The sequence below is a fragment of the Lissotriton helveticus genome, chromosome 7 (genome assembly GCF_964261635.1).
Source record: "Lissotriton helveticus chromosome 7, aLisHel1.1, whole genome shotgun sequence".
NCBI lineage: Eukaryota > Metazoa > Chordata > Amphibia > Caudata > Salamandridae > Lissotriton > Lissotriton helveticus.
In genome coordinates, this window is record NC_136068.1 from 637,651,666 (window position 1) to 637,673,746 (window position 22,081).

Here is a 22,081-nt window from a genome sequence, read left to right on the forward strand (position 1 = left end):
ATTTGTTATGTTGCCGGGCAAAGTGTCCGCAAACACCTTGTATCCAAAACGGTCCTCAGACCGTACCAAATGCAAGTCAAAATCGGTCCTCAGACCGTACCAAAGACAAACCAAAATTGTACCATATCCACAAAGAACCAAAACAAACTCACCTGGTGCATACAGGACTAACAAATTTATTCTCCACTGCCTACTCTTCGGACCAAGCAGTCAGATCCAAGGTTTCGCCTGAAAGACCCCAGTCGGGATGACCGCTGGGCGAGGCACCGCCCGGTCAGACGGACAGGGCAGCTGTGAGTTCAGGACTCTCTTGTGCAGGGATCCCTGGTCTATCCGTCTGACCCGACGATGCACCGACCTCCACACCCGGCCGTAGGCGAGGATGGGTCACCCGATGGAGTCCCTGTTCGGGTGCCAACTGAAGGAAGTGACCAGATTAGGGCCACCCGGGTCACTCTTGACCACCTCTCAGCCTTCCATACAAATGAAGAGTCGGTCAGACAGTTGAGAATACAAATCAAGTATATTTTATTCAGGTACACTCGAGTAGAGTACAGTCTGACCAACCTCTTAGGATTGCTGCAGAGGGACTGACTTCAGCAAACATAGAGCTACATTATGTACGTTTCTGAACCAAGAATGTCCTGCTCCTAATAGGAATCTACTAGCAGGTGCAGCTAAAACAAATAAGTACAGTAAGATGAGTTTCGACTCTGAGACCGTGCAGAAATTATCTTACTGCCAAGGTCATTCAGTTTGTGTCTATTACTAGGCTAGGAGGGAGAAAGCCTCTATCTATGGGAAATGAATATGTTAATAAGAACAGCGTATTCATTAGCAGAGCAAGGCCTAACCTTGGAAAAATTAACATTTCGACAGCCTGCTTCTCGAGACAGAGAATACGCAACTGATGACATCGTTCAAAATGGCGGCTGAACATAAAAGGGTGCCGCGAATGCTAACTTAACACGAGAGCAAAGCACAAATGAAATAGCAAAACATTTTTATTTCATCAGATGGGGGCATTGGCATGCCCATCTCGGGCAGCCCCCACCTCTAAATAAAATAAAACAACTAATCCCAGTTATCTAGTGGGGTTTTTGCTCAGGGGCAGACCGGGGGTTACTGCCCCAATATGCCTCCCAGGGGGGCAGAAAACCTGTGGAATTTTGCAGGAGGGTGGGCGATTGGTATGCCCATGTCAGGCAGCCCCCACCCCTAAATAAAATTAGACAAATAATCCCTGGAATCTAGTGGGCTTTCTGCCTCCCCGGCGGGGGGAGGGGGGTGTAAATCGGGGCTTATGCCCCTATCTGTCATCAAGGGGGACAGAAAGACTGTGGAATATTTTCGGGGTAGGGGCATTTGCAAGAAGTCATTGGGGGAGGGCTGTTCCCCCCTCCCTGGTGCCTAGTGAGTGGATCCCTGCTTGGGGATCGCCCTCATGGGAGATTCTCCCCCTTCCAACAATACCTCTCCTGACTTTCTACATGCTCAGGGGGCTGAAATGGCCCCTGAGCACGTAGAAAGTGAAACTGAAATGAGCCTTTTGCCTCATTTCAGTTTCGGTTTCTCTGAAATGAGGTCAGCGCGATGTGCGTGCTGATCTTCATTTCAGAGAAACCAAACATATGGCCTCGGGAACTGGGGAAAGCCCTTTCCCAGCTACCAAGGCTGTTAGGGGGAAAATGAAATCCCTCTAGTGCACGCACCAGAAGGATTTCCAGTGCTCTGTGATCCGACGGCTGGGAGCCGTCCGACGCACATGAGCACTGGTGTATCAGGCGGCTCCTGGCCGTTCGGCACACCGAAGGTGTTAAGAAGAAACCATCTCTTTTCCCTCCACAGGTCATACTGGACACCATATAGAATCTCAAAGCTTGAAAGACGGGGTGCAACGGAATGCCTGAAACGTCATCTGGAGAAAGCAAAAAATTTACACATGTTTATGGAATGCCCGACGATACAGCTGTTTCTGGAAAATATGCTAAGGTAATGAGCAGGTTGGGAGATAATATAAAAGTAAGCCATTGTCTCATTATTTTTGGCATCTTAGAGGGCACTGTGTGCTTTAGCAAGGACAAGATCAGATTATTGTTCTATATGGTTCTGTTGGCACGAAGAGAGATCTGTAGGAAATGGCTCACTGCAGTAGCCCCATCCAGTGTTGAATGGCTTAAATCTGTGATATATATTTCAAAAATTAGATTCTATAGTGGCAACGACCAAGAAACAAAAGATTTGGGACACCCCCCGGATGAACTGGGTAAAAACAAATCAAGTGGGAATCCCTCAGACTCTAACTCCTAAAATTTGCCTTCTTTTGAAATCAATCAATCAATCAATCAATCACTGCATTTCTAAAGCGCGCTACATACCCGTGAGTGTCTCAAGGCGCTTGGGGTGGGGGGGCTGCTACTGATCGAAGAGCCAGGTCTTGAGGAGTCTTCTGAAGGCCAGCAGGTCCTGAGTCTGTCGTAGGCTGGTAGGGAGAGCGTTCGAGGTCTTGGCGGCGAGGTAGGAGAAGGATCTGCCGCCGGCGGTGGCTTTCCGGATACGAGGAACTGTGGCGAGGGCGAGGATGGCTGAGCGGAGGCTTCGGGTGGGGGTGTGGAAGCTGAGTCTGTTGTTGAGGTATGTAGGTCCGGTGTTGTGTAGTGCTTTGTGTGCGTGGATGAGGAGTTTGAAGGTGATCCTCTTGTTGTAGGGGAGCCAGTGCAGGCCTCTCAGGTGTGGTGTGATGTGGCTGCGTCGGGGGACGTCGAGGATCAGTCGTGCCGAGGCGTTCTGGATTCTTTGTAGTCATCTCAGGAGCTTGGTTGTTGTGCCTGAGTAGAGGGCGTTCCTGTAATTGAGTCTGCTGGTGATGAGGCCCTGGGTGACAGTTTTTCTTGTGTCGGGGGGGATCCATTTGAAGATCCTGTGGAGCATACGGAGGGTGTTGAAGCAGGACGCGGAGACGGCGTTGACTTGCCTGGTCATGGAGAGGGTGGAGTCGAGGATGACCCCCAGGTTGCGTGCGTGGTCTGTGGGTTCCGGGGCTGTGCCTAGCGATGTGGGCCACAAAGAGTCATCCCAGGCTGATGGGGTGGGTCCGAGGATGAGGACCTCCGTCTTGTCTGAGTTCAGCTTCAGTCTGCTGTCCTTCATCCAGTCGGCTACGGCCTTCATTCCTCTGTGGAGGTTGGCTTTGGCGGAGTGGGGGTCTTCGGTGAGGGATATGATCAGCTGGGTGTCGTCGGCGTAGGAGATGATGTTGAGGTTATGTTGTCCTGCGACGTGTGCGAGTGGTGCCATGTAGATGTTGAACAGCGTCGGGCTGAGGGAGGATCCCTGTGGGATGCCGCAGATGATCTCGGTGGTTTTTGAGTGGAAGGGTGGGAGGCGGACACTCTGGGTCCTGCCGGAGAGGAAGGATGTGGTCCAGGCCAGGGCCTTCTCTTGAATTCCGGCGTCATGGAGGCGTGCTGAAAGGGTTTGGTGGCAGACTGTATCAAAGGCTGCTGATAGGTCCAGGAGGATGAGGGCGGCTGTTTCTCCTTTGTCCATCAGGATCCTGATGTCGTCAGTGGCAGCGATGAGGGCGGTTTCGGTGCTGTAGTTGCTGCGAAAACCAGATTGGGAAGGGTCCAGGATGTTGTTGTCTTCGAGGTAGCGGGTTAGCTGTTTGTTGACAATCTTCTCTGTCACTTTTGCCAGGAACGGGAGCAGGGAGATGGGCCGGACGTTCTTGAGGTCCTTGGGGTCCGCCTTGGGCTTTTGCAGAAGGGCGTTGATCTCGGCGTGCTTCCAGCTTTCCGGGAAGGTTGCAGTATCGAAGGAACTGTTGATTGTTTTCCGGAGATGGGGTGCGATGGTTGTGCTGGCTTTGTTGAAGACGTGGTGAGGGCAGGGGTCGGATGGGGATCCGAAGTGAATGGAGTTCATGGTTTTGATGGTGTCTTCGTCGCTTACGCGAGACCAGGCGGTCAACCGGCTGCTGCTGGTGGTGATCTCAGGGGTGGTGGAATCGGTGGTGGGTGTGGGGGTGTTGGAGTTGAAGCTGTCGTGGATGTCCGCGATCTTGCGGTGAAAGAGGTGGCCAGAGAGTCGCACAGGTCTTGCGATGGTGGGATGTCGTTGGTGTTGGAGCTGGGGTTGGAGAGTTCTTTCACGATGCTGAAGAGCTCTTTGGTGTTGTGTGCGTTGTTGTCTAAGCGGTCCTCTTGGCGGTCCTCTTGGCAGTCCTGATGAGTTGGTGGTGTCTGCGGGTGGTTCTTTTGTGGGCTGTGTGGCTGTCTGGTGTTTGATCGTGGAGCCATTTCTTCTCTAGCTTCCGACAGGTGCGCTTGGAGATCCGGAGGTCTTCGGTGAACCAGGCGGATTTCTTGTTGGTGTGGTTAGTTGTAGAGGTCTTGAGAGGGGCGAGGGTGTTGGCGCAGTCGTTGATCCACTGTTTGAGGTTGGTCGCGGCGGTGTCTTGGTCGGTGGGGTCGGCGGGTGGTCTCAGGGCGAGGGTGGTAATCAGTTGGTCCTTGGTGACCTTGCCCCAGCAGCGGCGTGGTAGCTGTTGGGTGCGGAGGTGTGTGGCGGGTTTCCTGAAGGTGAAGTGGACGCATCTGTGGTCGGTCCAGTGGGGTTCGGTAGTGTGGTTGAAGGAGACGTGGGGGCTTGTGGAGAAGATGGGGTCCAGCGTGTGTCCAGTGGTGTGGGTGTGTGTCGTCACGAGCTGTTTGAGTCCGAGGTTGGTGATCAGGGCGGTAGAGTTGGCGTCTTTGTTGTTCTCGAGGTGGAAGTTCGGGTGCTGATGAGGTCGGCGATGGCGTTGCAGAACTGTGGTCGTGGTCCGGGTGGTCTGTAGACGAGTGTTCCTCTGAGGGTGGTGTTGAGGTCGATGTGGATCTGGAAGTGCATGTGCTCAGCGGTGGTGAGTGTGTCGTCGGTGTTGGTCGAGACTCTGAGGGTGTCCTTGTGGATGATGGCGATTCCCCCTCCAACTCCATTGGTGCGGTCTCTGCGGGAGAGCTTGTAGCCCTGTGGGATGGCTATGGCAATGTCTGGTGCTGAGGTGGCGTTCAGCCAGGTCTCTGTCAGGAAATGGAAATACATGTCCAAATGATTGCACCTATTCTTGTTTCCTGACTTGCGGTGTATGTTTGAAGAAAACCAAGTACCCCCTTGGGCAAGGCTACCCCGCAACAGAGGAAACAGCTAGGAAATATGGGGTATGTGCCTTAGGTAAATGAGGGCAAAAAAAAGAGCAAGAGTACATTGTCGCAGATATTCAACACTTGAGAGGAATTTTTACTCGGATAATGTGCCCGACTTGACAAATTATGAACTGAGGGCAGAACCACTTGAACCCCCATGATGTGCCACAGCAGTAATATTAATTGAACTTAATCAATCAATCTGTCATTGATGAACTGTGTCTGAGCTGAACTGCATTCAAATTAACTTTACAATTATTATTGTAAAACAAAAAGAGAATGAAACAAATACATAAAGTATCAAGAAGATTACTTAGGGCCAGGGCTGCAGAAGAAGGGTAGGGTTGCCATTCTAGAAGAAGATGGAGTAGGGTTAGAGATGCCGAACAAAGACTGCTGTAAATAAGCTGAATGAAATATCCGCAATTAACAACAAAAGATTTGCTCATTTTGCACAAGAGAGTGACTTCAAGAATATTACTCGTCTACTTGCTGCTACATTCTGCTCATGGTCTGGCTATAGACAAACATGTGTTTCCTTACCAAGACTGGATATAGGATAGTGTTTGCTGTGACGTTAACAGCTGTTATGATAGTAATAATAACCATTTTAGTTGGTATGAGTATTACTCCTGAGATATGTACCCTTATGTCAACCCTAACATCACCTGCACTTTCAATAGATCAGATAAAACATAAGTCTTCATTTATAGATCCTTGAGGGGGAGATTTAACGTAAAACGGTTTTTCTAGATTAGTGCAAGAATACAGACATGCCCTAGTTGCTAAGGATTGCTATGTTTGTTCAGACTTACCAGTTGCAGCTGCTGTGGATGTGACCTATCATCATATCCCACTTTCATATGCAATTACCTGTAGTATATTGCTTATTTTATTTTATAGGCAGAAACATTTTGAGTATTATTTTTTTAATTATGATTTCATTCTTCCAGAACTTTCCCTTCATAAGAGAATTAATCCTCATCCACCAGCTAAGGAGATGGAAACAGCTTGATATTTCTATATGTCTCCTAATAGAATAGACACTGTTAAAGAATATGAGCCAAATGTAACATGTCCTATGAATCCACTAGAGAAGACATTAGTTTGAGCTTTGGAGGAAAGGAGAGCTTTGTGTTTCATAAGACAACAGAAAAGGAAGATGGTTTAAAAAATGTGTGGAAAAAAGAGGAAGATGAGTATAAAGGAAAGAGGATGTGTCCTAGGTTAAAATTAGGCAGTGAAAGGAAGAGAAAGCTATGCATTTACAAAAGAAGGAATTACACTAGAATTCGACAATTGGAAATAAGAGTGTATGAGCAGACATTTGACATTTTTGGAGGATCTATTCTGATTCTTACTGGAGAATATCCTAATGGTTGACACATTGCCTCCAGGCCAACATGCTTGCAAGACCCAATAAACCATGTCGTTTTTTTTCTGTTTTAAGGACTACCTAAAGCCCCTCCCTGCGGCAAGACACTTTCTGCTTGTAAGCCGTTTTGGCGTCCTGCTGCACCATTCTTTAACAAGCATTTACAATGCAACGGTTTTGCCTTTGTAAAAGTTAGAGCTATTGGCATTGTAAATGACAATTTTTTTTATTTATGTGTTGGTTTTGAAAACCTATAAATAAATGGCATTGTCATTTACAATGCCAATAGCTTAATCTCTCGCAAATGCGAGACCTATTGCATTTGCATCCACACGCACACACACAGAGAGCCACACACACAGAGCCACCCACACATAGAGCCACCTACAAAAAAAGCTAGCCACACAGACAGAGCCCCAACACACACAGAGCCCCAACACACACAGAGCCCCAACACACACAGAGCAGAAAATAAGTTGAGGACTGTGCACCAACGCTCTGTAATGACAACAGGGCACTAGAGCTTTATGCCACAAGAAAATAGGCACTGGAAGAGCAAGTAACCATGGCCTTGTGCGGCAGGAGACTGTGTGCAGAATGAGCTGCTCACTAGGCCCTGTTTAACAAGAGGGGCGCCAGGGCGTGTGGTGCAGCTGTAGATCTGGTGCAACATGCAATAATGTTGTCCACTGCAAATTGTGGACACACGTCCCTAAAATCTCCCCAATCAAATCAAATCATAAGAAGGCAAAAGGGGCCAGGGCTAGATTGTATTTCCTATGCACCACAAGGGCTGCACAAGCCTATGTCGCGTGCCTGCCAAAATGTGCATGTCGCTAAGGCACTGATGCAGCAGGAAAGAAAAACTGTGCAAGACGAGCAGCTTGATCGTCTGCAGACTGGACTCTGCACCTGGAGTTTAATTTCTGATTCCCACAACAAACGGTCTCTGTGAACAAGAGGCGGGAAGGTGCTAATAATGCGTCCTGCAACCAGGGCACGATCTGCAGGGAGAGGCGAGTCACTGAGCCATGGGCAGGGCAGCATCTGTAGGGAGAGATTACAAGCTCCCTTAACCAGGAAAACATTAGCACTTTCAGCAGGATGGGAGCTTCAGCAGGGAGTAGTGGCCACCAGGGCTGTCAGTCAGTCAGAGGGAAGCATGCACATGGGAAGCTGATCATACGGGTCCTAAAAACACTAAGATAATTATACGAAGGTCTGATGACTAGCAGCGTTGTGACGTAAACAGCACTTAGCAGCAGTTAAAGGTAAAGGATATTGAAATTGCAGGGCTCGGAGCAAGTTCACATGACATCTCCTTAGGGATCAGACAACAGTGGGGGTTCCAGTCATATGTGGGCAGGTGCATCTCATATAGTGCTTAGCCTGTAGGAGTGTGTGTGCGTAGAGGCTGCACCCGCACTGCCCCTACCGATGCTAGATTGGGAGCGTAGGGGATTACTGAAAACAACAGCAAACCATGCCCCATCAATTACATACGTAGCACAAGGGGGCCACCGCCTTCCTCTGCACGTTTAGACGACAGGACATGGGGCTGGACACAGCCCCGGCTCTTACCTCCCGGTCACCGCCGCCGCCGACTCTGCTAAATGTGTTGAAAAACGAATGTGATCCTTAAGTTACGTTTGCAGGACAACGTATTTGCTTCTTTTCTAGTTAGCCTGTAAATAAGCGCTTTTCCGTTTATGTGACATGTTCTTGAATGTTAGTGCCTTCAGCAGTAAGCAGCAGCCCAGTGCAGTCATCCAGCTGGGGCTCGTGTGAAGGCCAGGAGCGCCCCCTGCAGCCCGCAGGACGTACTGTGAGAACCTGCACAACGTAGCATTCTTGCCAACAAGACACGCTGCACCTCAACATGCATCGGAGCACTTCAAACAGAAGACACTCCACAGGCATCCTACACGCACGCACACACGCACCCTACACAATGTACACGAGACATGTAGGCCGCTGTCGTAGCGCTACAGACAGTAAACACCCAAACATGCCTCACAGAAGATCCCAACGCAAACCTTTCCGCAAGGCGCTGTGGAGAGGTAACAAGGTGCAGGGACAGCACAGCTGACACAGAGCAGCTCTGAACCCCCCTGCGCAGCTCTGACACCCCCTGCGCAGCTCTGACACCCCCTGAGTAGCTCTGTCACCCCCTGCCGAGAGCAGCTCCGCCCTCTCTCCTATTTGTATTGTAAGTTCATATATATAGCGCTTAGACTCCCTGACGAGGTTTTGAAGCGCTGTATGCCGAGCAGCACTTTGCTCTTAAACTCAAGTGTACTGGTTAGTGCAGTTGTCATGTTGTTTTGTTCTTGATACAGGCCCCGTTCTCACAAGGAACCGCCCCATGCAGCTGTTCGTGTTTCTTTGGGGGAGTCAGGTGTGCTCAGAAGTGGGGGTTGTGAAAGTTGATGAAACGGTAGGTGGGATTAATGTGAGGTTGGAGGAGGCGCTACCCTCAGACCTCAGGGTGTGGGTTCAAAGAAGGAGAGCTCGTGGCCTGTGAAAGGGGAGAGGGCCCTCTGGCGAAGAGCAAACAGGAACAAGACAGAGAACAAGTGACGGGCGCTTTCTATTGCGATATGGATAATTGGACAGCTCATCAAGGGAAATTATTTACGTACGGACGGGAAGAGAAGTGGTGAAATCGTGTGTGTGTCTAAACGTAAATATAAGCAAGCTCATTACCGATAACAGCAGGAGCAGCCGTGTCAGTGAGAGTACCACAGGAAAAAGAACAAGTGGTGCGGGAACGGGCACACGGAGAGCGGGAGGGGGGGGCAGGGGCGGGAACGTGCACACGGAGAGCGGGAGGGGGGGAGCGACCGACGGGAACACTCGACTTTGAGAGAGAGCTTTTGTTTAAATAAAAAATCGACTTCGCAGTGTAATCTTAACCGAGCCGACCCGATTTTATGCAGTGCATTACGTTACGGGAATGGAGGCTGAAAGCAACTCACCTGGACTTCGGTCGGCCGCGGAATGGCCAAAACAAACCTCGACGAGCAAAAAAAATTAAACCCCGCCCACCGCCGCACTGACGAGACAAAAGGGGCCGGATGAGAAAAATTCTCCAGGAACGCCCACGAGTCGCCTCGCAGGATGACGGACGCCTCTGTTTGCCAATGGCTAGCGTCCATTTATGGAGCTAGCCAATGGGAAACAGAGGCGGGAAGAACATCGATACTGTAACTCAAAAGATTTCGCCCTGGTCGGGGCCCTGCAAGCAGTGCCCTCGCCAGGTCGAAACCTAAAAACGCAAGTAAAATGGGGGATATGTAAAGGTATACCATACAGTACAAGCTGATGGTGTCTCGTAATTGCTTTGAAGGAAATATGTGATCTTTGCTGTAAAGTGGCACAGAAAGTTACTTTAAGTCAGTACAGATTAGAAAACATTAAGAAACAGCAAAAAGACCAATTAATGGTCCAAAACAGTTGTCGGGTGGACATCAGATACCTAAGGAAATTGGATTTGGGTACCTCTAACATTCAAAAGACAGGATGTTTTATTGATCTGAACAACATTGTACTTACTGATCAAAGCCCGATTGCTGGCGATATCACCAACCAACAAGGTTTGTTGCTGAATGCCAAGCTGCATACTTCCTTCTTTTTATTTATCAAATGTTCCCCATACGGCCCTAATTTGTGTCACCCTCAGTTCTTTTAGAATGTGTCACCCATGTTAGCCGACTAGAAAGAAAGCTTTACATCTGCAACAACAAAATCAAATAATACCATTGAGGGTGACTGAGTAACTCAAGACACCCCTCCATTTAATAAGGAAACTTTTTCTGGTAACTGTAAAATTGACTTTTCTGAAACTATTGTGAAAGCTGATCATTCTAGCTGCTTGGAGCAAATGGAATTTGATCTTTCCTGCCTGAACCCAAAGGATAAGCTTTGAAGTAACAGAAAGGGTCACTTAAAGTTTGGCATAGAGGGAGCACTGTGATAAAGCAGCTGTACTCCTGCCATGCTGAAAACATGGTGCACAGACCACAGTAGTGGTGGGGGAGCCACAAGGTTTTACACCGTTGTAAACCTCTGAACTGACTTCTGGTCAACTTCAAGGCTGTCAGTTTATAGTGGCGGACATTGAGCCCTATTCATCAGTGGTGTAGCAAGGTTGCCCTGGGCCCTAGTGCAGTCAAAGAAAATGGGCTCCACCCCTTGTATGGAAGTAAAAAATGTCCATTGCTGACTACGATATGTACCTATTTAAAGAATATGATTTAAGTCCTGTAATCCTCTATTGCAGAGTGGATATATACGCTGATCGCTAGAAATGCGGCTCCAATCCCCTACTACTGCCATCAGTGGTGTTCTGTTCGCTCTCAGTAAAAACATAGGGGTCTATTTATGAGCTGTTTGCATCGCTCTTGCACCACGCAACATGCACACATGGAAAGAGGAATATGCCTCTCAAGAAAGTTTTTGTGCAGGAAGGTTTTCCTTCCTGCACAAAAACAACCCTGCATACAACGTAGGCGCCTTTGCACCATGGTGCAAGAGTGCCTGTAGAGGCGCCAGGCTGCCAAAAGGATGCCAGCTCAGGGGAAAAGGCAGGAATGCCCTTTGCCTGTCACGTAGTGCAGGGCGGCAAGATGACTTGCTGCGCTACACTCCAAGACATTCTCGGAAATAAGCCCCATATTTCTTTTAGAACAATGTTCGGAAGCCATCAATAAGCATGGTTGCATCTTTCCACCTAAGTTTAGTGCTTGCACTAGTTGTTGTGTGGTGTTTTAAGCTTCGAGTGAATTTTCCCGATTCATGCCCTTATATAGGTACAAGTCACATTGCCCTTATACAGGCATAGAAATCACTCCCTTTTTTAGGCATAGCCCATTCTACCCAAATACAGGCATGGCTACTTCCACCCATACCAAACGTCACAATGATTTCTTGGGAAACCAGCTCAAGCAGTTAGGGAACTTCCCCTTGCTTGAATATTGATTTATCCAAAAACTCAGTTACATCACAAAGAACAACTATTCCCTAGAGGTTCTTTCCTGACGTTCATATGCCCGACTTTACGTCAAACTATGGCATTCCTAAACACCTTCAAGGTATAAATACACCTACACATGCTCTAGCAAGACACACGGGTTCGGAGCAGTTCGAAGACCTACTTGCCCGACGCAGCTCGCTACAGCAAGTGCAGAAGGAAGCCGACTCTCCAGCTGACACACTGATCAGGAAGCTGCCTTTCTCTTGCAGAGAATCCAGCTCCAGTATTTCCGGCTCTACTTGCGGGGTGTTGGGAAATCGAGTCCCGAGACAGAGATACCAGCCCTCCTTCATTCTAACCAAGGTATGGAGCTGATTAGAACCTAGAGAAACCTTTGGTAGATTCTTGGCAAAAACTAAACCTATGCTACACAATACCTACTTCTTCCCGCGTACTAGACTTAGGTTAGGTACATTGGGGTAGGCATATTTTAGAAGCACCAGTTGAGTATTTTAGTCAATGTTATTTACGTATGTATTTTTATATGGCTTAGAAACCATAAAATGCTCTTACAGTATTATTTCATATTACTGTTTACGCTGTATGCATTATACTTTGCAGTCTGCATAATGATTGCAGCAGTTCACTTCTCTTGCATGAGAAAGAATACTGTGCAATAAACTTTTTTATTGAAAACGCCCGTCTCACTATTTCTTTGCAATTCTGTAGAAACGAAGCATGCACGATTGACTAGGTGAAATACTTATCTATTGCTTCCGCCACTCTGAGAGATATATTCTTATTCTTGGGAAACAAAGTTGTCATTTTTATGCGGTTGTCAGAAACTAATCCCTTCTTGTGTATTCGAGAACGTTTCTAGTGACCTCTGAGTTAGCTGGCAAACACAATTAAGTTTTGTATATTCCATAGAGACCTAGTTGACCTCAGTCCTACGTCTAATCTATAGGATATATTATTCCAATGCACAGAGCCTATTGGGAATATAGGAACTACACTACATGATGGGCACACAGAGTAGAGCGGGAAGTCCTGTAACTTTAAGGATGGAATGATGTGCTGATCTGTTTCAGAGATCTGCATACCATAGACATAAGAACCTTCAAGCTCCAGAAGCAGAAGGCTGACAGCTCAGATCGTATTGGTCAAAAGTCATATCTGTTACTGTCAACTAGATAAACCTCAGGATGTGCCACCCAGGAGACCGACAAAGTTTGAGTAGCAGTGAGTGCACACAGTAGCATGTGTACCCACATTTATCATATTCTTACTGGATCGCAAACCAGCCAAAGATCTAAAAAGGTTAAAGGATGTGCCTCACAATCAATAGGCGGAAGGACTAAGGCTTCTAACCAAGTTATTAACAATACTTTATGTTTGATAATGGAACAAACAAAACGGTGATGGAAGGAATACTTGAATTAACTGCAGCTTTGGCAATCAATTGGGTTTGCACTTCAGTCTACCGCTTGTTGCCCACTGTGTCACTCTAAGCAGAGACCCACGTTAGGCAAACCAGTCTTGGTCCCTCTCCAGTCGGAAAATTCCAGTCCATCATTTTGTGCCCAGTGTCCTACTCTATACAGAGACTGATATCAGGCAAAGCAATCTTGGTACTGCTCCAATAGGAACAGTCCAGCCCAAACTGCTAAGCCAAGAACTCTCCAGATGGGAATACAAGCAACCCCAGGCCAGTTTTTTCTTTCTTAGATCGAGCATTAGCTTGAATCCTATGGCACAGTGAGCAAGGAACGCACATTTGGCCATACTCGTTGAACTTAAGTCATATAATGCAACTAACATTATGATGATGAAAGGAATGTTTGAATTACTCTCTTCCACTGGCAGTCACTCGGCTGCATTCCAGTCCATCGTTTTTCAGCCACCCTGCGACTCTATACACAGACCAACATTATGCAAAGCAATCTTATTTCTGCTCGAGTAGTAACAATCAAGCCCGAACTGCCAGGCCAAGTTTCCCCCAGATGGAAATACAAGCAATTGTAAGCCAGTCTGGGGTTGCTTGTGTTCTTGGTCATAGGGGATCTGCCTTGGCAGTTTGGGCTGCACTGTTCCTACTGGAGAAGGGTCAAGGATGATTTTCGTATGGATTGGTCCTCTCTGAGGTGGCGTGGTATACAAAACAACAATGGTCTGGGATGCAGCCCAGAGTACTTACCCGCAGCTGATACCACTTCAGATAATCAACCCACTCTTTTTGTGCCCTATGTTTGAAAAAGGTCACTGTGCATTTCCTTTAATGTTTGAAAATCTAACTACACCACTGACGCAGGGGCATCGCATTCCACCCCCTTCACTTACCAGGATTGTGAGGGAAAGCTTTTGAGTGGGTCTTTTATTACTTATCCAAATGCATCGGATTTAATTCAGATGGAATCCTCAAGACCAAGATCTCTACACTTAGGCCACAGTTTGCAATAATGTTCAATCCTATCATTATCCATTTGCATAATCTATGGAGAACTAATAGGATAAATCACAGGTGTCCAGAATTATGGCTAACTCTTTTTGATTACTGAGCCCTTTAGACAGTGTATCTCTCTTCCATGCCTATGCCATTCTGCTGATCGTTTGATATAGTCCTTCTTGAGCAGGTGGATCTCCATTGGCTTCTAAAAACCAGTTAGCTAGTGCTGCAGTATTCTTAAGTGTCATTCCGCAGTTTACCTGTGCAAAATAGTGAGATGCCGACCCTGGGGTAAAAAGTGATTGGCATCTAATAGAATCTGGTTACTAAGAAATTAGACATTACATTACAGTGATCAAGAGTCTAAGGCACTTTTAATTGATTCATCCATGCAGATTAGATGTCAGTGTGGTTAGGTGCCAGAAATCGATACTTCTTCGACCTCATTGCAGGTTTTTTATCCCTGTCTTATTTTTACAGGAGGGATATTGAAGTTAACACTCTCTGCAGGGTCACCTCCAAATGGCCTGCTTTCAACCCTCTTATTTTTCCTCATTTGCTTTTGTTGGCCTTAGTACTCGTTGTACTTTACCTCTCCTAAACTGTGCTAATGTGCTTGTGCTCACTCCTTAAAACATGATGAAATTAACTTATACTGATTGGCATATTTAATTTACTTATAAGTCTCTAGTATGGTGGTATAACACAGACCCAGAGTTGGTAAATTAAATGTTACTGGTGAGCCTGCAGTACTTATTGGCTGGCCTCTTAATTAGAAATTAAGGGACACGAAAGCTTCAACCATCTTGAACCCACTTCTGGACTCAGCCTGAGTGAGTCTTTGCACTCCAAGTGGTGCCCCTCCAGTCCTGTACCATTGGAAGTTGTGCTAAAGGAATCCAGTTGGCCCAAACCTAAAACTTGGGACTTAAAAACACTTCCGAGAGGAGACCGGGACCTACCTGCTCGTCGATCCACCAAGGTGCATCGCAGGTTGCCTGATTTTGCAGCATCTCCCACTACATTTTGCTCCACAGCAGCAAATCCTGTTCAGCAGCTTCTCGCAGAAGGGGCATCCAGCCTAGTGGAGCCCATATCATCTACAGCCTGCTGCTTCGTCCCATTGGAGATCAATCTCCATAAAAGGGACTAAGTCTAAATGAAGAAATCTTCACCATGAGGTCATCCTGCGGCTTCTCGACAACTATACCTCCTCCTCAGACACCGCCGGCTTCCTTGCCCCACTGAATTTTACCTTCTCAGACATTTTTCTTTGAGAATTCTTCTAAGTTCCAAGGTAAATGGAGACTGAGCACAATCCACTTCGGGTATCCGAACCATACTTCACCGGGGTTAGCCATGACATTTGACTTTGCTCCAGTCTTGCATGCATAGATGTCCATGGTTGGGTCTTTGATATTTTAGGTGAAATTTACACTTTAAACTTTAAAAGTCCATAAGTCTGGTTCTACTGATTGACTTTTGTTTTGGTGTCAAATGATTTATTACATTTTACTCAATTTATTAACTGGTGTGGGATTTTCCCTGTGCTGTATTTTCACTTTATTACTGTTTGTGTGCTGCATACATACTTTACACCTTGCCTCTAGGTTAGGCCTGACTGCTTTTGTGCCAAGGTACAGGAGGGTTAAATACAGATTAATTTAGTGACTTTTGTGGTTCATCCTGATGAGGATTGTGGCTATTTCATGTGAAGGGCTCACCCCCCCACAAACAACAACCCACTTTCTCACAAGGAATTAAATACAATTTTATATTAATGCGATATTATAGGTGCTGTATTCTTTGACAATTTACTTCTTCTCTTTCTTACTGCATTCTGTCTCTGTAACACTGTAACCGGTGATATTGGTAGCTAACTTAAATTTATTTTGTTTCCCTATCTCAGGAGAAAGTATGAAAGTTTGAATCAGCTATGTCAGGATTTCAAATTGTGGCTCTTTAAACATAGATTTTAGCATCACACTCTTAACTGAGCTATTTTACATGTTTGACAAGAACAGAGAAAAATGTGTTGATTTAGAAAGGCTGCCAAGTCAAGAGGTCCCATCAAACATACAAAATAGCCTTTCAAGGTGTATGTAAGGCTTTGCAGTTGCTATTTTTGGTAATTACAAAAATGTAAATTGTCTAAAATTCCGATTAGAAATTGGGAATCAAATTTGTGATTCCCTAAGCACATGTACCAAACATTTTCTAAATGTAAACTGTGCATTTAGGAAATACTATTGCCATCGACTCCAAGTCAATGGTAACCATGTGCAATTTTTGAAAAATGCACAAAAATGCATTTTTCGAAGTACCATGTAGAGCACACATGCCCCCAGGGCATGTGTGAGATTTACATGTGCACATTCTTTTGAGGTGCTTGGTATTGCATTACGTAATTTGAGATTACCAATCAAGTAATCGCAAATTAGGTAATGCGAAACCATTAGCACCTATGGGCCTTTAGGCTCATAGGAACGAATGGAGTAGTATTACCTAATAGCAATCATCTAATCGCGATTGCAAATCTTCAAGAATCACTATTAAGTAATCGCTATTTTCTTACATACCATTTTGCATTCCTTAAATAGCAATTACCTTTAATTTGCTATTTAAGGAATGCAGAATAGATAGTTGATACATGTGGCCCTTAGTTTTTTTATTGAGGAAATTACTGAACGAGTAGAAACACGCAAGGGAGGAAGCACCACAGTTTAGCTAGAGTGAGCGTGATTAGGCTTGATCTTTTTCTAGAAGGCAGCTGATGATCCTTATTTGCCATTTCTAGCACGCTAGTGATCATCGAGATTCATAGCGCACCCCGCTTAAGCATTAGCGTCTACTTGTAATTGAAAGGAGAGCTCACTCCAGGGTACTCAGAATCTTGGCTGAAGACAGAGCCAGACCAGGGCCCTAATTGAGTTTACCTCATTGTCATTCCGTTTCAATGTCTTGTCACAAAGTGGCCTCCAGCTTCCAGGGGTCCGAAGTCGTGCTTCAACATGGAACACAAGCAGAAATTGAACAGAAAGACACACAGCTCTGCTCAAGGACAACAGGAACAGCTCACAGAGTGTGTGGTGAAAGGCCTGGGGTGTGTTCAGTTCTCCTTACAGTACCATAGCTTCCAAGTTTTCAGATTGCTTATGCATGACATTTCCATAATTTCAGTGTACTTATGAGTGACTTTCAGCAGCCGAAAGTGTGACACTGAGGCCCTCATTAGGATGGCGGTCGGATGAGATGGGCAGGTGTGCCTCCGTCCGACAATGAGTTGGCAGTCCCACCTGCCCAATTACAATGGGACCTCCAGCACGGTGGTCGGAATGTCCTTTTTTGTACTGCAGCCTGTGCTGCGTCCCAAGAAAAGTGCTGCAGCACAAGCCGCAGTACAAACAGCCACTTTTCAAACATCAAAGCACGGTATGCCAGGCACCATGTGGAGCCTGGCATACGGTGCCTCAATTGTAGGGAATGGTGTCTGACTGCCACCTGAAGGGCTCTCCTTGAGCCTGTTGGAGGCAGCGGTCTGGCCCCAAGACCGCTGCGTCTTGCGGCAGTCAGACCGATGTCCTGGATGTAGGTACGACCGCCACCGAAGGCCTGTCCGTGGCAGTCCCAGCAACATCTACTATTCTAAATGAGGCCCTTGGAGTGACACTTTCTCGCAAGTATATCCACGAATGAGGTGCATGGAAAGGGGTAAATATCTGAAATTACACCTTTTAAGTAATGAGAAACTCTATCAATATCTTAAAACTGCTGCAAAACCCCTGAAATGAAAGGCTTATCCTGACTGTATAATGAACACTGAGGGCCAGATGTATAAAGCTTTTTTCAGCGTGCAAATAGCTGAACGAATTTTTTTTTTAATATACAAAACTCTATTTGCGATTCTGCAAGCTATTACTGAATCGCAAATTGGGTTTGCAAGTCGCTATTAGGAAGGGGCGTGCCAAGGGCGTCCCTTCCTAATAACGAGTCAAAGGGGCATGTTTGAATGTTTTGCATCCGGAATGTGGTCACAAAGCATTCATACTTTACCCATTATGTGAAGGAGGTGGTAACTCATTTGCAAACAGGAAGAGGTTCCTAAGGGAGCCCTTCACCTATGTGAATGTCTGCACCAGCACTTCATGTCTAGGAGCAGTACCGCAAGCTTATCCTAGAGGTGGGAAACAACATTTACAACGCAACTTTTACAACGCACTACCATTACAACGCATTTTTTACAACGCAAAAACTTTTACAACGCATACCATTACAACGCATGTTTTTACAACGCAAGTACTTTTACAACGCATGCCATTACAATGTAAGTATTGGTAAGTATATAATTATATTTAATATTTTATATGTTTGGTTTTTTTTTACGTTTTCATCTTTTGGGTAAAGGGGTATTTTTAGGGTTCAGGGTCAGTTTTCAGTTTTTGGGTAAAGGGGTATTTTTAGGGTTCAGGGTCAGTTTTCAGTTTTTGGGTAAAGGGGTATTTTTAGGGTTCAGGGTCAGTTTTCAGTTTTTGGGTAAAGGGGTATTTTTAGGGTTCAGGGTCAGTTTTTGGGTAAAGGGGTATTTTTAGGGTTCAGGGTCAGTTTTCAGTTTTTGGGTAAAGGGGTATTTTTAGGGTTCAGGGTCAGTTTTCAGTTTTTGGGTAAAAGGGTATTTTTAGGGTTCAGGGTCAGTTTTCAGTTTTTGGGTAAAAGGGTATTTTTAGGGTTCAGGGTCAGTTTTCAGTTTTTGGGTAAAGGGGTATTTTTAGGGTTCAGGGTCAGTTTTCAGTTTTTGGGTAAAAGGGTATTTTTAGGGTTCAGGGTCAGTTTTCAGTTTTTGGGTAAAGGGGTATTTTTAGGGTTCAGGGTCAGTTTTCAGTTTTTGGGTACAGGGGTATTTTTAGGGTTCAGGGTTAGTTTTCAGTTTTTGGGTACAGGGTATTTTTAGGGTTCAGGGACAGTTTTGGGTTTATGAGATACAGGGTTTTTTTTGGGTTCAGGGACAGTTTTGGGTTTTTGAGGTACAGGGGTATTTTTAGGTTTCTGGGTTAATTTGGGTTTTGGGGGTACAGGGGTACAGGGTAAAAAAATTAAATTAAATAAATTAAATTAAATTAAATTATATTAATTACAATTAATTAAAAAAAAATATATTATATATTTACCAATACTTACGTTGTAATGGCATGCGTTGTAAAAGTACTTGCGTTGTAAAAACATGCGTTGTAATGGTATGCGTTGTAAAAGTTTTTGCGTTGTAAAAAATGCGTTGTAACGGTATGCGTTGTAAAAGTGTGCGTTGTAACATCATAGATCCCCTAGAGGTCCCTAGTGAGAAAGGCACCAGCACTGCATGTCTACAAAGTTGTAGGTATTGGCATTATAAATGGCAATGTTTTTTACCTACAAAATACACAAGATGATTGACGGAATGTTGCACAATGGAAAAACATTCACCCCCAGTCACAGAAGTGGGTTTAATCCATCATTATTTTGCTCACCAAGCCACCCCAGTTCAGACATGGCCATATGCAAATCAGTCTTGACCCTGTGCCTCATGGGAACAGTCCAGACCGAACTGCCACGCCATGTTTTCCCTGGACCGGAATCAAGCATCCTAGGACCGGTTTCTGGCTATCAGCCGTCTTCAGCCAGCATAACTTGACTCCAGTGGCTTAGTGAGCACGAGACCCATGTCTGGGCATACCCTTCCCACATAGGGTGACCAGCAAAATTCACAAGATGATGGACAGAATGTTGCACAATGGCAAAACATTCACCGCCAGACACAGATCTGGGTTTAATCCAATGTTATTTTGCTCACCAAGCCACCCCAGTTCAGACATGGCCATATGCAAATCAGTCTTGACCCTGTGCCTCATGGGAACAGTCCAGACTGATTTGCATATGGCCATGTCTGAACTGGGGTGGCAGAGTGGGCTAAAGAATGGTGATGGATTAAACCCAGATCTGTTGACTGGGTGTGAGTGTTTGATTTGTTCAGATAATCTGTCCATCACCACCCCTTTTTGTACCGCAATGTTTTTTACCTAGCCATGTTGCAGGGTGCAGTACCATTATGTGGCCAAAAGGGGACCTCTTTCGATCACATAGGGCACTGCACCCTGCAGAAAATATGGTAAATCCACCATACCCATAATGCATTGCATACAACACAGTACTACAAGTACATTCAAACAGCCATATGTCCATATATATAATTAGTAGCTTTGAAAAGTGACAGAAGAATTATTACATTATTGTTGGATTAGGCTGTACTCTGTATGGAACTGATAAAGGGAGATTTATAGACGGTGTCATATAAATGTAAGATGTTCTAGTGAGGGAACTAACCACTACTAGCCTAGCTTAGGACCAAGTGTGTGTCCTGCCTGTAGCCTTTTAAGAAAATAGTGCCTTGAGGCTGTAATTAAAACCTATTGAGTAACAACACTTGTAACAGTGGGTGTCCTCATGGGAGGTTACAAGAAGAGACAAGGCAGTACTAAAGACTACTAAGCCTATTGACCAATGAAAAGCCACTATTTTCAATGGACAGGGACAGGAGCCAATTAAAAAGATGGATGGAAAGTGGGCGGAGCTTTATGCCCATATCCTGAATACAGCATGTCTCGAAGAGACAGCACAATCGCTGCCTAGGCGAGACCAAAAACTGCTTTATTTAAAAAGGCAGTAGGCTGTAATTCATACACTCTTCTATTCCTTGCAAAGCCCTTGCAATGTGTGTCTTTACAAGTTGAAGCCTGCCACAATTTGCAAACTTTGGTCTGGTTACTTTTTTAACTAACTTATTCACTAATGTCGCACTTGGTCTGAGAAGAGAGTCACAGGCACCATGATGTCTTCTCGCTGTGAAGTGTTATTTATCCTGCCTTTGACATCCATTTTCTGATGGTCGGGAAAGACAGTACAGATTAGATACACCCCAGGCCCATGTCAAGTTTATAGTCTGAGTCAGCTGAGCTGAGGTCTCTGCGGCAACAGCCTGAGGAAAGTAGGCTCAGGTTGTAAATTATGTGTACAGGTTTTTATATAGTGAACATAGTGGGTCATGAATCACACAGACCTGAGCCGTGGCTGCACCGACTCTTGCAGCACAGCACCAAAGGTAGTCTGATCGTTTGTAAACATCATGATCCTGTCTCTGCAGCGATGACTGTGTGACCTGTCGTCTCCCAATAAATGATCGCTCAGGACGAGGTACCAATTAAACTGTCTATAAAAAAACAGAGTACCTTCTCCTGGGTTCACTATGAATCAGATCTCTTCCTATTCATAGAGGCATTGAATAACGGCGCAAGGGTTTGCAGTGTTACATCAGTTACCAAATTTACACTTTGATGCAAATGGTGCCTAAGAGTATCAACAATGACATGAAACAGTGGTGTTGTATATAAACATATTGATCAATCATTTATTATAAAACAGAATAAAAACAAATTAAAAATAAATAGTGACATGTACAGGGTAGATGCCCAATTTATCATAAGATTTTCAAACAAAAACATACATCATGTTTAAAAGATTGTTATTATATCATTAAACCATCATTTTTACAATAAATTCTATAAAAAGAAATTTGTCATGGGAACGAAAAAGTGTCAAATTAAACTGTCAACACCACACAGGCAGCAGTGAGGGTGGTGGCGAACTAAATAAACATGTCTGCTGCTCGCGCCGCGGTTCGCCTCACTCAGACCATGACTTCATATTGGCAAATAGACACACTGACTGTGTGATTACTATTGCAGTCATGTGACGCCATCGCCTCCAGCCCTGGCTGAGTCTCATCAGCGGCTGTCATGATAATAAGTGCAGCCAGTACAGCTGAGCCCCTAGACAGGCACGACCCTCTCCATTCTGATGAGTAAACTTTTCAACTCTACCAGGGATCACGGCAGTGCAGTCACACTCTGCCAGAGCAGCGGGCGGTCCGCTCTGCTTGCTCAATGAGTGCTTATAAATTGGGCAGTGCTCCCGTCTCGCTTATGTATGCCTCAGCGCTGATGGTGTCAGGAGGCACTCTTAAATGCGTGACTCATGCATTTTAGTACAGTGATGCAGACCACCACAGT